Below are 16,375 nucleotides of genomic sequence, written 5' to 3'. Positions count from 1 at the left end.
GGTTAGGGGGGGGGGGGCGGTGGGGGAGGGGGGGAGGCGCTTCGTTGCCTCGGATTCTTCTTTTAATTCACTGACTCGTGGCGTTCTGAGCCACTTTGCAAGCGTCCAGGTGTGTGCTTGCTGATGGTAGAACGTACGAGGCACTGCCGGCAGCAAGTAATGTCTGCACTCGAGAACGGCGATTCATCTTTTGCTGGGACTCCTAAAGCATGACCATTGCCAAGAGCGTAGAATACCTATTTAGCGGGTACACGTTTGAAACAAGGATGCCTGTCCTTACGGCAATGGTGACAGTAGTTAGCAAGGCCATCGGCGGGCAAGTTCTGCCAACATAAATTGCATCAAACTTGGTAAGCTTCGTGCTACGATTTGAAAGCGGACTGCCTGTAGAAGTGAATCCGGAGTATGTCCTGAACTGAAAAATGCCCTCTCATACACAAAGTTTACACCCATCAATCGAATTAGTAACGAGAACTTTAATAACTTTTCTTATGTCTTGACCATACTTTTTTTGTTTCCAAAAACACCTTACGCAAAAAAATGTTCAAATGTGTGTGAAATCTTATGGGGCTTAACTGCTAAGGTCATCAGTCCCTACGGTCGCAGGTTCGACTCCTGCCTCGGGCATGGATGTTTGTGACATCCTTAGGTTAGTTAGGTTTAAGTAGTTCTAAGTTTTAGGGGACTGATGACCTAAGATGTTAAGTCCCATAGTGCTCAGAGCTTTCACACTACTTAACCTAAATTATCCTAAGGACAAAAACACACACCCATGCCCGAGGGAGGACTCTAACCTCCGCCGGGACTATCCGCACAGTCTTTGACTGTAGCGCCCGAGACCGCTCGGCTATTCCCGCGCGGCCACCTTACGCATTTCGACTTTCCGCAATTATCAAAGGCAGTGTCGTCAGCTATATAAAATTGCTCGTTAGATACACTGTATCACGTCAACATTCTGAATCACGAGACAAGAGAATGTTGACGTGATACAACGTATCTAATGAGCAATTTTATGTAACTAACAACACTGTCTTTGTTAATGACGGTAAGTCGAAACGCGTAAGGTGTTTTTGGGAATAAAGAAAATTGTGGTCAAGACAAGAAAGGTTATGAAAGTGCATCCAAATGGCCGATTCGTGTCAGAGTATTTTAATGCAAATTGCAGCTAGTAAGGAGAACTGACACCAGAATATATGGAATAACGTCATAAACAGTAAAAGCTTATTTTGCGCAACTCTTTATAATAGGCGTAGGAAAAGAAAATTCAGTTTTCATGAACCTGACTAGTCGTAGCAAACATATCACTTCAAATGAAAACACACCTTAGAGCCATGTGTCGTGCAATGGGCATTCGGCCACATACTGCTACGAAGTTCACAATTACAAGACATTAAACGATCACATTTTATATAGAATGAAGGACTATGGCTCTGTCAGGTGCGTCAAACTGCAATACCCACGTCATTTATAGAAAAACCATGCCCAGAAATATGAAGTAAAATGTTCTCAGATATTGGGTCTAGTTTTGAGGTAATCGCAGTGAGAATTCTCGAAACTTTTTATCATTGGTGAGGTGAAGTTGTACACTGTGCATCAGGTGACCGTGTGCTAACTGCTAAGTGCGGTTAGGTAGGAACTCGTTTTAATAGGAAAATGGTGAAAAGGAAACATAACAGATTTAGAAATTAATATCTGATTAAAAAAAAACTCGAATACAATTTCATATAATTGTGTCGAAAGTACGATGCGCAACACAGTTAAAGGATCACTATTTCGAAACTCCGTAAGTGACCGTCTTTGCGACGTAGAAGTTTGAAATTTGACTCAAAGGTGCCTACAGCCTTTCTCTGTAATGGTGCAAAAGCTTGGCGCCCTACGAGATCACTCTCGGGTTCGGCAACGAAAGGCAGACGAGCCTGTCCCACACTTCGACGCTGACCCTCTTGAGGGCAACAAGTATCTGACGAGGGTTTATTTGACGCAAGGTTCAACTAGATCCAAGTATGATCAGGCGGGAGTAGTCAACAGATATTACAAGTAATTCCATTCGGCTGATTTCGGCCTCCAGCAGGAAGGTCTTAGCAAGGCAGAAACAATCAAGGAGTCTACTGCAGTTTGGCGCTCTTCCTTCTGCTCCTCTCGGAAGGAGTCCACTGTTCTATGCCGTCTACGCATTGGTCATACCAGGCTCACCCATTGTTTCCTCCTGCGTAATTAACCACCCCCACAATGTGGAGCCAGGCTGACGGTATCCCATATGTTGGTGGAATGTCCCCTTCTTTTGGCCATTGGTGCTAAGTACAGTCTTCCCGATCCCTTAATTTTAATATTAGCAGTGAATTCACGAATGGTTGAACTCAGTTTCCTCCGTGAAAGTGGTTTTTATTTCCAGATATAAGGTTTTTTTCCCTCCTGGAGCTGGGGCAGGGTGTTGGTGGTTGGGATCTTTCTTCATGTCTTCTCGCTCTAGGTCCCTATGACCACTCCCCCATGGAAAGGTCGCTCTTTTTTCCGGTTTCTAGATTGAGTCACCTTTTATTACTTTTACTGTGTGTGTGTGTGTTTAACTTCATCATTTCATAATTTGACTCGCCTGACTAGATCCGTCGATTCTTAGCAGACTCTCTTTCTTCTGTGACTAACTTCAGACTGGCGGGACGGATGGCCTCGCCGTTTGGTCCCATAACCCTTCTCAATCAATCAATCAAGGTAGACACGGCTTGCCCATGCATCAACGTCTTGAAATACGTATCCAACGTCGAAACTGTAAGACTGGACAATAGGTTGGAAGATGCGCTCCCTACCCTACACAAACCCTCAAATTACCCTCGACGGCGGTGTGAGTCGTCCGACATCAGTTCTTGATTCTTCTTTACTTTAGCGTCTATCCCGTCTGGTACGGGGTATACTTTTACAGAATTTCGCAGTTCTTTATTTCATTATTAACTTTGTGATCGTATGCTCCTCCTGACACCACTGTCGTCAAAGTAACCTACGGGAGGGAGCCGTATCTGCCATCTGTCTATGAACTGCGTAAATTTTCTTTTGTGTGTTATCGTATTTCAACAAGTTGTGTATCGTACTGTATGATCCGGAATTCGGGAACTAGTCCAGAATTTGCCTACACGAGAGTGAGAAACCTACACTCAGGCTGCCAGGTCAAGGTCGTTAATCTGACGTATGGATTCGATCCGATCTGGCTGACCTTCCTGTCTTATAAGACAGAACGCTGCGCGTTACGCTGAACGAGCATGTCGACGCACATGCCTGAAACCGGCCCAATATGTGATAGACCCATACCTCTGCTGAACCGGAAGGCCTGCATATCTGTTAAGTGCCTTGGTACTTGCCGCCTCCACATTCTTCTAAGGCGACCACCATGCACCTGACAAATCCTGCACTCGTCCTCAAACAGATGCTGTTAATCAAATTCTGTTGCCGGTGTTCTCTCCAACGTAAAGGACAATTGGTCGTTTGTTGGTACTGATGGTACTCCCTCGATCGACGCATCCGTCAGAGATCCCTCTAAAACATTGTCCTCTGATTAGCTAAGATCTTAATCTGTAGGTAGTGGTCATCGCCTGCTGCTGGTGCTGTTGACGGCAGGTGACCGCTAAAAGCAGAAATTCATTGCTTTTTCGTCCGCGATAGCGAGGGATCCTTCGAACACTGGTGACAACCCACTTGCTTTAAACTGATAGTGCACACAGTCGAAGCTTCCAATAACACATAGACATTCGTTGATAGAAAATAGCACAAAAGCTGTATTCTCCTGTTCGCGGTTGGATACACAGAGCGCAGCAATGAACGGCACTGAGAACCCTGGTTTACTTCCACGTCTATTACACGCAGGTAGCTGTATATAGCGACCTCCTGTGGTTAAACACGTACTGAAAAATTAGTTCCCTATACAGGGTGATCCATTGATAGTGACCGGGCCAAATATCTCACGAGATAAGCATCAAACGAAAAAGGGGGAAACCAGATGGTGCTATGGTTACATATTCGTGTAGTACGTATAAATACGTGGTATCACGTAATATTCCGCCAGTGCGGACGGTATTTGCTTCGTGATACATTACCAGTGTTAAAATGGACCGATTACCAATTTCGGAAAAGGTCGATATCGTGTTGATGTGTGGCTATTGTGATCAAAATGCCCAACGGGTGTGTGCTATGTATGCTGCTCGGTATCCGGACCGTTCGCTGGATAGTTACGTTATTTAAGGAAACAGGAAGTGTTCAGCCACATGTGAAACGTCAACCACGACCTGCAACAAATGGTTCAAATGGCTCTGAGCACTATGGGACTTAACTTCTAAGGTCATCAGTCCCCTAGAACTTAGAACTACTTAAACCTAACCTAAGGGCATCACACACATCCATGCCCGAGGCAGGATTCGAACCTGCGACCGTAGCGGTCGCGCGGTTCCAGACTGTAGCGCCTTTAACCGCTTGGCCACCACGGCCGGCCCGACCTGCAACAAATGATGATGCGCAGGTAGGTGTTTTAGCTACTATGGCGGCTAATCCGTACATCAGTAGCAGACAAATTGCGCGAGAATCGGGAATCTCAAAAACTTCGGTGTTGGGAATGCTACATCAACATAGATTCCACCCGTACCATATTTCTATGCACCAGGAATTGCAAGGCAACGACTTTGAACGTCGTGAACAGTCTTCCACTGGACACAAGAGAAATTACGGGACCATGACAGATTTTTTCCACGCGTTTTATTTAGCGACGAAGCGTCATTAACCAACAGCGGTAACGTAAACCGGCATAATATGCACTATTGGGCAACGGAAAATCCACAATGGCTGCGACAAGTGGAACATCAGCGACCTTGGGGGGTTAATGTATGGTGCGGCATTATGGGAGGAAGGATAATTGGTCCCCATTTTATCGATGGCAGTCTAAATGGTGCAATGTATGCTGATGTCCTACGTAATGTTATACCGATGTTACTACAAGATGTTTCACTGCATGACAGAATGGCGTTGTACTTCCAACATGATGGCTGTCCGGCACATAGCTCGCGTGCGGTTGAAGCGGTATTGAATAGCATATTTCATGACAAGTGGATTGGTCGTCGAAGCACCATACCATGGCCCGCACATTCACCGGATATGACGTCCTCGGATTTCTTTCTGCGGGGAAAGTTGAAGGATATTTTCCATCGTGATCCACCGACAACGCCTCACAACATGCGTCAGCGCATTGTCAATGCATGTGCGAACATTACGGAAGGCGAACTGTTCGCTGTTGAGAGAAATGTCGTTACATATATTGCCAAATGATTGAGGTTGGTGGACATCATTTTGAGCATTTATTGCATTAATGTGGTATTTACAGGTAATCACGCCGTAACAGCATGCCTTCTCAGAAATGAGAAGTTCACAAAGGTACATGTATCACATTGGAACAACCGAAATAAAATGTTCAAACGTACCTACGTTCTGTATTTTAATTTAAAAAACCTACCTGTTACCAACTGCTCGTCTAAAATTGTGAGCCATATGTTTGTGACTATTTTACAGCGCCATCTATCACAAAGCGAAAAATGTGGTCCAACTAAAACATTCATATCTTTTTACGAACTTCACGAATATGTAATAAAAAATCGGGGTTCCTTTTTAAAAAAACCGCAGTTCATATCCGTTTGACTTATGGCATCGCCATCTAGCGGGCTAACCATAGCGCCATCTAATTTCCCCCATCAAGCTAGACAAGTTGGTTTTTTGTAGTTTTTTCGTTTGACGCTTATTTCGTGAGATACTTGGCCCGGTCACGATCAATGGACCACCCTGTATAGGCGTTGCCGACAGCTGCGCCGTATTCTGCCTGTCTACAAATCTCTGTACTTGAGTACGCATGCTTGTACCAGTTTCTTTGGGTCTTCCATGTATATGTTACGCATAAAAATCTGTAATTAAGAGCAGACATCGTTTTAATAACTTCCATCGCATATGTAACCGCACTATACACCGGCCTGCGACTATGCAGTCATAAACTGTAATTTACTTGCTAATTCTCAATAACTGACGAGACGCTCCGCTTATACGAACGTCCGCCAAGCCCCCCCCCCCCCCCCCCCCCCACCACCACCAGATTCCCGGCTGCCCTCTCGACCATCATGACTGCTGAAATTGTAGAGTTTGGTCGTCGCTTGTTTCAGCCAATGCCAGCCATGGAAATTTCGTGTTATTATATAGACTTGAACTGTCCCTCTCTTTATGATTAAATAAATTAAATACGGCCTAAACAATCACGAACAAAAGAGAAATAACAAAATTACATTGAAATTCGTGAGTGAATAGGAACATAACCGAGAGACTACAAATCTAAAATTCTCAACACTTTATTACAATCTCCTACATAAAATAAATAGAAGTAACAAAAAAACACTGCAAACTACAAATATTTTATAATCGGTCTCAACTCGTCCCCAGGCCCCTCATTATGCAAACAGCGGCCGTCTGCCGGATCAGAAACACTCTAATTACAGGCTGGTACAGGAAACTTCTAAAATAAGAAGCAAACGTACATTTAACAACAAAAATAATGATTTCACAAGCCTATAACCCACCCCGAGCTTGGGATTGTACAGCAGAATAGAATAACTACAATTAATAAAATATTTTCATAAATAAGAAAATTTAAAATTCAACCTTAAATAAAATATACGTAGCGTCAGTTACTTTATTTGAAAAAGGCCATACACCTTAGCAATAGTCGTCCAATGACAAACAGTTAGTGAACGGCTGCTGTGACAAGCTAATAGACCAGTGATTGCAAATTTAAGGTTATTAAACAAGAGTGTGTGTCCACAAACACGGCCCGCTTAAGCTAACTTACTAAAACGGAAATCATACAAAAGCTTTAAACACAGCTTTAACATACGTGTGAAAATAGAACATTTATTTTTCGAAAAGCAACCAGGACTCTGGCATACCAAATTCATATGAGGCTAACAAAGCTCAGTGCCGTTAGAGGCAGGCCGAAACGTACCAAATAATTAAAGCGCAGGCAGTGAACCAATTTCCATATACTTACATATGCTAACCCATATCATGCCGATGCAAAGCTCAATTCTGTTCAGTCACATAGAACAACTTTCCGTCAGCGCATTACACCTTCCCAATGCAGCGGCATTTAAAGCGGCTTAGCATTGATCGTATTCCACTTAGCGAGCCACAAAAATGCCGCCGCCCAGTATGATTGCAACGGCCAACTCAAGCCGCTGCAACGAGAAACTTCCTTCAAGCCGAGCGCCGTCTCTCCACGCAAGTCCTAACACGACTGCTTAATAACACGTCACAACATTTCTCGGCTTCCGCTGCTGCCTAGTACAAGTTTAGGGTATACTTCACCACCACACCACCTCATGTCTGCCGTAAACTCAGCTCCGACGATGCACTGCACCACATCACATTCACTTGCCCGTCCCCAACTGTTTCCACAGCAAAGCCTTTCCTCCTTTATACTTCGGCACTGGACTCTCGCCACCTCTCGCGGTACATCGCGGCCCGCATCTCGTGGTCGTGCGGTAGCGTTCTCGCTTCCCACGCCCGGGTTCCCGGGTTCGATTCCCGGCGGGGTCAGGGATTTTCTCTGCCTCGTGATGGCTGGGTGTTGTGTGCTGTCCTTAGGTTAGTTAGGTTTAAGTAGTTCTAAGTTCTAGGGGACTGATGACCATAGCTGTTAAGTCCCATAGTGCTCAGAGCCATTTGATTTTTTGGTACATCGCGGGCTGATACCAAGACTCTCTGCAATCTAGTACGGACCGTCTCATAGTGGAGCCTCGCTCAGCCAATAGAAAGCTTCTAATGCCAGGCCACGCCAGCAAGATGCCACGCTGTAACTTTCATGTTATTCCGACGCCATATTGTCTTTCTATGCGGAGAGTACGCCTTGCACAGTCTTGTAATGTCTTGGATATTTGTTATATAACATAAATATTTTTTAACTTTTGTAGATTTTAAAAAGGCTTACGATTCAATAGATAGACAAACATAATTCCGCACTCTAGAAGAGGTCAGGATTGACAGGAAAACAAGGTCAATTGTTCAACAGGCATTAATAGATACAACCTCCAAAGTTAAATTCATGGGAGGAATATCAGAAGCATTTCATATCCATACTGGTGTTCGCCAAGGATATGGAATGTTCCCCTTCTATTTAACATGGTTCTGGAAAAAATTGTGAAGACATGGGATAAGGAAATAAGAGGACTTCAAAAAATGTTCAAATTTGTGTGAAATCTTATGGGACTTTACTGCTAAGGTCATCAGTCACTACTAAACCTAAATTATCCTAAGGACAAAACACACACCCATGCCCGAGGGAGGAATCGAACCTCCGCCAGGACCAGCCGCACAGTCCATGACTGCAGCGCAAAAGGAATTCAGCATGGGATTAAAAAAGAGCAGACAATCAGGGTGAAGTGTCTGGCTTTCGAGGACGATCTTGCCATTCTAACGAACAATAGAAAGGAAGCCAAACTTGCATTGGAAAAACTACATGAAATCTCACAGAAAACTGGGCTACAAATCTCCTACGAGAAAACACAGACATGGAAAACAAACCTCTAGATAATCACCCCATTACCAGGCAATACGGGATAGTGACACAAGTTGCCCACTTCAGATATCTGGGAGAGATAATCCAACCATCAGGACTGAACTCAATAGCCAATAAAGATAGAATCTCCAGATTACAAAAAGCGTATACGCTCACTTGTAATCACTGTAATAAGAAATCTGTTTCTGTCAATGCGAAACTAAGGCATTACAACACAGTAGTCCAACCAGAAGCAGAAACTACTGTGATTCATGGTCATACGAAGATCAGAGAGATTGAAAAGCAGGAAAGAAAAATTCTGAGGAAAATATATGGATGGACCAGTGTTTCGGGAAGGAATTTGGATTGAGAGACCAACTAGAGATATTTACAAAGACACAGAAACAATAACAGACACCATTAGAAACAGAAGGACGAAATTTTATGGACATATCAGCAGGGTGAATAAAAGCAGGCTCACAAGGCAAATCTTTGAGATAGTAAACAAGAGCAAAAACAGGACAAAGTGGATCACTGAAACAGAACAAGTCAGTAAACAACTGGGAATCACACAAGACAACATAAACAGTAGAGAACAGTTTATAAACATAATAAAGAAACACACATTTAAGCAAGAACACGCGGAATCTGAACGGGAAAAAGATGGTCGGAAGAACGCAAGAGAGAACGCAGTGAACGTATGAAGAGAATTTGGAAAGAACGAAGAAAGAAGAAGAAATCATGATTATTCAAGTTCAATCGCCCTCTTAAAAGGGAATAATCGAAAATAATAATAATAAGTCTTTGTGACAAAGAGACACGGGATCATGAGTTGAAGGGACTGCGGTAAACCTTCCACAATCCACACGATAAATATAGAGGATCGGATGTTGCGATGAGTGGAAGACGATCCTGAAATAGTTGTGCAAAAACCTAGAGCTGCTGAGACGTATACCACACAGTTCTGTTGTAGCATAGTCTCCTTTCATCCGTACCTCAGAGTTTTGACTAGGCGGTCATTTCAGTCAGCGGTGTTTCCACGACAATCGACAATGTGCACACGTTACGGGAGCGTGTATCCATGCAAGTGGCCAAATCTGAGACCCACCAGGGGTGTTTCCACTAGTTCGCGATTCTTTGAGAAGAAAGGCTGAAGAATGGGTAAGAATGGTCGATAATCACATTAGGTACCTCCTGTATTGCCAACAGCCAGATGGCTATCACAGATCAGAAAGGCCCATCTCAATAACTATTCGTTCCTGGACACATTTACAGCACTCTTTTTCCTCGTTTGCACGAGTACCGGGTCTCCACATAGCAGTCAGTCAGTCTGACTCCCATGCTACGGAGGTGGACTACTAATTGGAAGCAACTCCAAGAAATTGTCCACATCCCTAATACATCATTATGGCGGCTGTACCCGTCATTGTGATCACCTCCGAAATTGAGTAGTCAGCGCGTCTGTCATACAGATGACCATGGTTTAAATTCCGGTTCTGCCAGGGATTATTCCATAGTGAGTAAAATGGTTCAAATGGCTCTGACCACTATGGGACTTAACTTCTGAGGTCATCAGTCCCCTAGAACTTGGAACTACTTAAACCTAACTAACCTAAGGACATCACACACATCCATGCCCGAGGCAGGATTTGAACCTGCGACCGTAGAGGACGCGCGGTTCCAGACTGTAGCGCCTAGAACCGCTCGGCCACTCCGGCCGGCCATAGTGAGTAGACTGGAACGTGTTCCACTCAGACTCGTAATGTCAACTGAAGAGCTACTTGTATGGGAAGTTGCTGCTCGAAGACATGGAAAGCCGGGAGAGTGATGTGCTGAACTCATGGCCCCCACACAGCAAGCGAGACGTCATACGGCAGAGGATAACACGGCGGCCAGCCGTGATCGCGCGGTCCCCTGGCTTTGATGGCATAGTTTATTTGTTTAGTATGCATCTATGCAGTCGCAATGTACATAGCTGATGTGCCACCTGTATCCGCCATTGTAGGCAAATAAGAACAACGTAACAGCAAACGAAACTGTCACCGTAATCATAAATTGTGCAGTAAAATTTTATACGGCTGCGAAATAAACCTCGGCTAGTGCATTGTAGACTCTTAATTCTAAAATTACTGTAAAAACTATTTTTCGGGTCAGTTATCATGAAATTTTCCCTAGGAGGACCTGGGATTTTATAAGTCCCAATTACTATCCTAGTTGGTCTCTTTATCGGATGGGATCGTTTAGTGAAAGATGTTGGTGATAGGCTGAGTAGATTCCAGAAATGGTTGGGAATCAGAGAGGGCCAGTTGTTGTCTATTGCCTCATACATGGGGATCGTTACAGTGTGACTGTACTTGAAGTTATCTGGATTTTCGATAATATGGAAATCAACAAACACTTTAAAATGTCATTACTTAAAAGCCATAGATAAACAAGCTAAATTTATTTTCACCTAAAAAACAAATTATACATCATTTTCACGTAAATTTTGAGCAGCAATTGGGAAAAATATTCCACATTGAGCTTTATTCATTGAAATAGTAACCTTATTTTGTGCGAGACTATTACGTCGTTTATGTGCAGCAGTTCGCCCAAAGTCGTTTCCATCTGGTGTTCCAAAGAAACCATTATTCTGACCGCGTGCGTTGATGCCCCTGTATCTGTCAATGTTTTCAGAATGGCTGCCAAGTTTCTGAGCTAATGCATCATCACTATCGTCATTGCACGTAGACGAACAAATGGGCGATAATTTCGTCATCAGAAACCATACCGTAGCAAGCGTTGTTGTCATTTCACAGCCAGTGATTAAGTCATTAACATTCATGTCTGAACAATCTGGATTGTTTGAAGATGCTTCAACGAACTCCGATGAGTCGCCATTGTCGCTGGTTTTATTCAACGGGCAAACTGCACCAGCGGACTGACAAGTGGCTGGTCATAGATTATTCTTTCACTCTGACGGAGTTGAATTTCCAACACCAAACTCAGTAACGGTGTTTTTCAGCAATTCTTCTTTACCCATCCTGTTCAGTTTTATTCTCCTTTCGGAATATGCATTGTTATGTGTTGAGGCAATGTTACTAGCAGATTAGTGGCCCGTTACCCTTCCTGGCGCAACCACTTTCCCTAGGACGGAATCTATGTACCCCCGTGTGTCTGCGTCTAGAGTAAAGCTGTGTTCAAGTAAGAGACCGTTCTCCAAACGTTTCCATAACGTTTATCTCAGCGGGCCATGAGTACCAGACCGTATTCACCTAGCTGGATGTGGGTAATCGCCTAGAACCACATCTAGGCTGGCCGGCTCACCCGCCTTCGTACTCAATCCACCCGTCGGATTCGATACTTGACAGGCTCGCCTCCCCGTATCCCGAAAGCGTCGCTGCAATGCGTTTCAGCTATTCGGACGGTTTTTCCGTTCTATACAGCGTATCTAACTTTTTGTTCATGGGTATTATCACCTACTTTCTCCGCCTCGATAGCTGAGTGGTGCCGGAATGGTAGCTCAGCGTGTTGGGTCAGAGTTTTAGCCGCCCCCTCTAATAAAAAACTGAGATAATGGAACGACAATGAAATTGGAAAAAGCCGGCCGAAGTGGCCGTGCGGTTAAAGGCGCTGCAGTCTGGAACCGCAAGACCGCTACGGTCGCAGGTTCGAATCCTGCCTCGGGCATGGATGTTTGTGCTGTCCTTAGGTTAGTTAGGTTTAACTAGTTCTAAGTTCTAGGGGACTAATGACCTCAGCAGTTGAGTCCCATAGTGCTCAGAGCCAGAGAGAGAGAGAGAAATTGGAAAATTGGAAATTTGTGGTAAGAAGTATGAGACTAAAAAGCTGAGGTCAGCGGTCCCTAGGCTTACACACTACTTAATCTAACCTAAACTAACTTACGCTAAGGACAACACACACACCCATGCCCGAGGGAGGACTCGAACCTCCGACGAAGGCAGCCGCGCGAACCGTGACAGAGTGCCCAAGACCGCATGGCTACCCCGCGCGGTGACGATGAACTTGAACAAGCGTCATGGAATGTCCGTCCCTAACAAATAGAACGAACAATCACGAACACAATGAGATATGAGAGAAGAAAGAATGGTCAGCGCGACGGAATGCCCTGCTAAGGGTCACGGGTTCGATTGCCGGCTGGGTCGGAGATTTTCTTCGCTCAGGGACAGGCTGTTGTGTTGTCTTCATCATCATCGTCTCATCCCCATCGACGCGTAAGTCGCCGACGTGGCGTCAACTCAAAAGTCTTGCAAGGCGACCGGTCTACCCGAAGGGAGGCCCTACCCACACGACATTTCATTTTCATCGTCTTCTTTCTCTCTGATGCCATTTTACACTCGCGGCAAACGAAAGCGATAACGCGATATACAACTCAATGTTAAATTGATAACTGACACCTCGAGAGAAACTGTGTGGGGCATGTGGCTGAATTTAAATTTAATGATTGTCGTCGTCGATTGTTGGCATTATTATCTCCCGAGTATCCAATACTCTGCAGTTACTGTACTTCAAAAAAGTCGACTTGACTGAATCGAAAATCCGGATTAATGAGGACCGAATAAACGAGCTTCTATCGTATCTGAATCAATGAAAACTCCTCCCGAACAGGCCATGAAGCCCCAACGGTACCGACCGGCCACCGTGTCATCCTCAGCCTATAGGCGTCACTGGATGCGGATATGGAGGGGCATGTGGTCAGCACACCGCTCTCCCGGCCGTATGTCAGTTTACGAGACCTGAGCCGCTACTTCTCAAACAAGCAGCTCCTCAGTTCGCCGCACAAGGGCTGAGTGCACCCCGCTTACCAACAGCGCTCAGCAGACCGGATGGTCACCCATCCAAGTGCTAGCTCAGCCCGACAGCGCTTAACTTCGGTGATCTGACGGGAACCGGTGTTACCACTGTGGCAAGGCCGTTGGCATCTGAATCAATCGTAGCCGCTATAGCGAGTAGATGCGCAGCTAGGTTGCCACATATTTGTAACGGATACTAGTGTCCGGACGTTCACACACAGTATAAGAGGAAGAAGGGTATTGAATGCTAACGAGCAGCATATACACTGGAGTCCAAAACTTAAGACCGGAAGTAGCTGTCGCATAATGTGTCACAACCAAGCAACATTGTTCGGTGAAACTTGGACCATACTTAGAAAGAACGGCTACACTATAGTACAGAAGGTAACTGAAGGAATTGCACAGTGAGAAGAAGAGTTATGACACTTTTATTCAAAGACAATAATTACGCAGAAGTCATCCGAATTCATGATGTTCCCTGCACATTACAAACGGCGGGACATGGTTCTTAATAGCATGTGTGTTCGCCACTCACGGCAGTGCATGTTTTGCAACGTGCTTCCATGTCGGCCACGAGGTTGGTAACGAGTTCTTGTGGTAGGGCGTTCAATTCCACCACCATCGCCGTTGAAGTCTGATGGTCGTCCATGTATGTGGACGTGCTGCAATACGACTTACCAATGCATCCCACAAGTTGTCGGTGAGATCTAAGTTGGGGGAAAGGGCAGGCCATGCCATTCAATTCACTGAATATTCTCTCGTTCCAAGAGCTACTTCACCTGCGCTGTTTGATGCAGTCGCGCGTTGTCGTTCATAAAAATGAAGTCAAGGCTGAATGCATCTCTGAAAAGACGCATATGGGGAAGGAGTACAGTGACACAATAACGTTGACCGGTGAACGTACTGCATCCAAAGGTTTGGAGGTGAGTACATCCACGCAACGTTATGACTCCCCACATCGTAACACCCCAGCTACCAAAACGATCATGTTTTGATAATGTTCCATCGTACATTATGTACTTCCACCTCTCGTCATATGATAACACGACCAGTATTGTGGAGACAATGCGTTGTGGAGATGTATTTCAGCACTTTCACATGCACCAGCGACCATCCAGCAGTTGTGAACTGGCCTGTTGGAGGAATGGTATGCCCTATTACCGGGCTCGACGATGGGTGGGTGGCAGGGAGGCAAAAGCTCTTGGGTCCAAGTCTCAAGGGGGGGCCTCAAGTCTCTCAAGGGTTCAGATCCCCCAGTACGCTAAAACTTGGACTGCTTTTGTAAAATAATACTTATATTACGAGCATTATCTCAACAACAGCATAACCAATCCAGCTCTTCCTTCTCACCACAGTTTTACGAGTAATACAGGCCAATTGCATATAATTCTCTTTTGTATTTAATCTTGAACGCACAATATTTTCTTTAGACATCCTGCACTAAAACCATCTTGTGATGGATTCGAATACGTGCTGTTCAAGATGTTTCCCCATCAAATTTACATGGCAATAACTGTGAAACGTCGTTATAATTTGATAGGTTTCCTGGCAACATCCAAAGATAAGGCACTTCTGATAACATCACAAGATGATTTTACGTGAAAAAAGAGTATACAGAAAATATTTGGATTCATAAGTAAACAAAATATGAAACACTTCTATTTGTATACAGTTACCCGGGAAGGATCGAAAAAGTGAAGAAATTAAATGACTTGAAAGACGTACATTGGCCATGCTGATGCTCGGAAATAAGCTGTTAATCTTCTTTTGTTCGTCTGTAGATTATCAGATTACATGGGTACTCTCATTTGACCTATTCTTTCCGTTATCAACCTTCTGATTGGTTTGATACGGTCCATCATGAATTCCTCTCCCGTGCCAACCTTTTCATCTCAGAGTAGCAGTTTCAACATTCGTCCTTGATTATGTGCTGGATGTAATCCAATCTCTGTCTTCCTCTACAGTTTCCTCTAGTACCATGGAAGTTATTCCCTGATGTCTTAAGACATGTCCATCATCCTGTCCTTTCTTATTGCCAGTGTTTTCCATATATTCCGTTCCTCGCCAATTCACCAGAGAACCTCCTCCTTCATTACATTATCGGTCGACCTAATTTTTAACATCCTTTGTAGCATTGCGTGTCAAATGCTTCGATTCTCTTCTGTTCCGGCTCTCTCACAGTCAATGTTTCACTAGCATACAATGCTGTGCTACAAATGTACATTGTCAGAAATTTCTTCTTTAAATTAACGCCTAGGTTCGATAGTAAGTAGTAGACTTCTCTTGGCCAGGAATGCCCTTTTCTCAGTGCTAGTCTGCTTTTTATGCCCTCCTTGCTTCGCCCATCATTGGTTATTTTGCACTCTAGGTATCAGAATTCCTTTACTTCGTCTACTCTGTGATCTCCAAACCTAATGTTAAGTTTCTCGCTGTTCTCATTTCTGCTCCATCTTATTATTTTCGTCTTCCTTCTATTTACTCCCAATCCATATTCTGCACTCTTTAGGTTGTTCATTCCAATCAATAGCTCCTATACTGTAGCTGTTCTTTCTATGTATGGTCCAAGTTTCATCGAACAATGTTACTTGTTTGTGACACATCATGCGACAGTAACTTTCGGTCTTAAGTTTTGCACTCCAGTGTATATTATGCCACTACTTAGCAATCAATCGCCGTCTTCCTTATTCTTATACTGTGTGTGAACATCTGGACAGTACTATCCGTTACAACTACGTGCCAACCTAGCCGCGCAAGTATTCGCTATTTCAGCTACCATTAATTCGGATACAATCGAATCGCGTTTATTCGGTTCTCATTAATCTGGATTTTCGGTTCAGTCTCCGTTTTCCTCTTTCTCCCCCCCCCCCCCCCCTCCCACCACTGGCACTGACTCCTCCCTCTTCCACCGACCGTCACTGTCTCTCTGCTACTGTCTTTCAGCAGCGAATATGTTCGCATGCTAACATTTTTTGTGAGAAAGGCAGAATGAGGATTGAGGCAGCTGGTACCTCTTTTCTGT

General features: G+C 44.4%; 1 protein-coding gene and 1 pseudogene across 1 annotated transcript in view; one reads left to right on the top strand and one right to left on the bottom strand.

Moving 5' to 3' along the window:
- The window catches only part of LOC126259958 (voltage-dependent calcium channel subunit alpha-2/delta-3), a 941,077-nt gene that overhangs the window by 236,852 nt on the left and 687,850 nt on the right, over positions 1-16,375 (top strand). The gene's annotated exons all lie outside the window — the stretch shown is intronic.
- On the bottom strand, positions 13,366-13,483 carry LOC126261353 (5S ribosomal RNA; annotated as a pseudogene).

This window comes from Schistocerca nitens, chromosome 5, assembly GCF_023898315.1.
Source record: "Schistocerca nitens isolate TAMUIC-IGC-003100 chromosome 5, iqSchNite1.1, whole genome shotgun sequence".
Taxonomy (NCBI): Eukaryota; Metazoa; Arthropoda; class Insecta; order Orthoptera; family Acrididae; genus Schistocerca; species Schistocerca nitens.
Note: the sequence above shows the minus strand (reverse complement) of the source record. Positions and strands in the feature narration are given on the sequence as shown.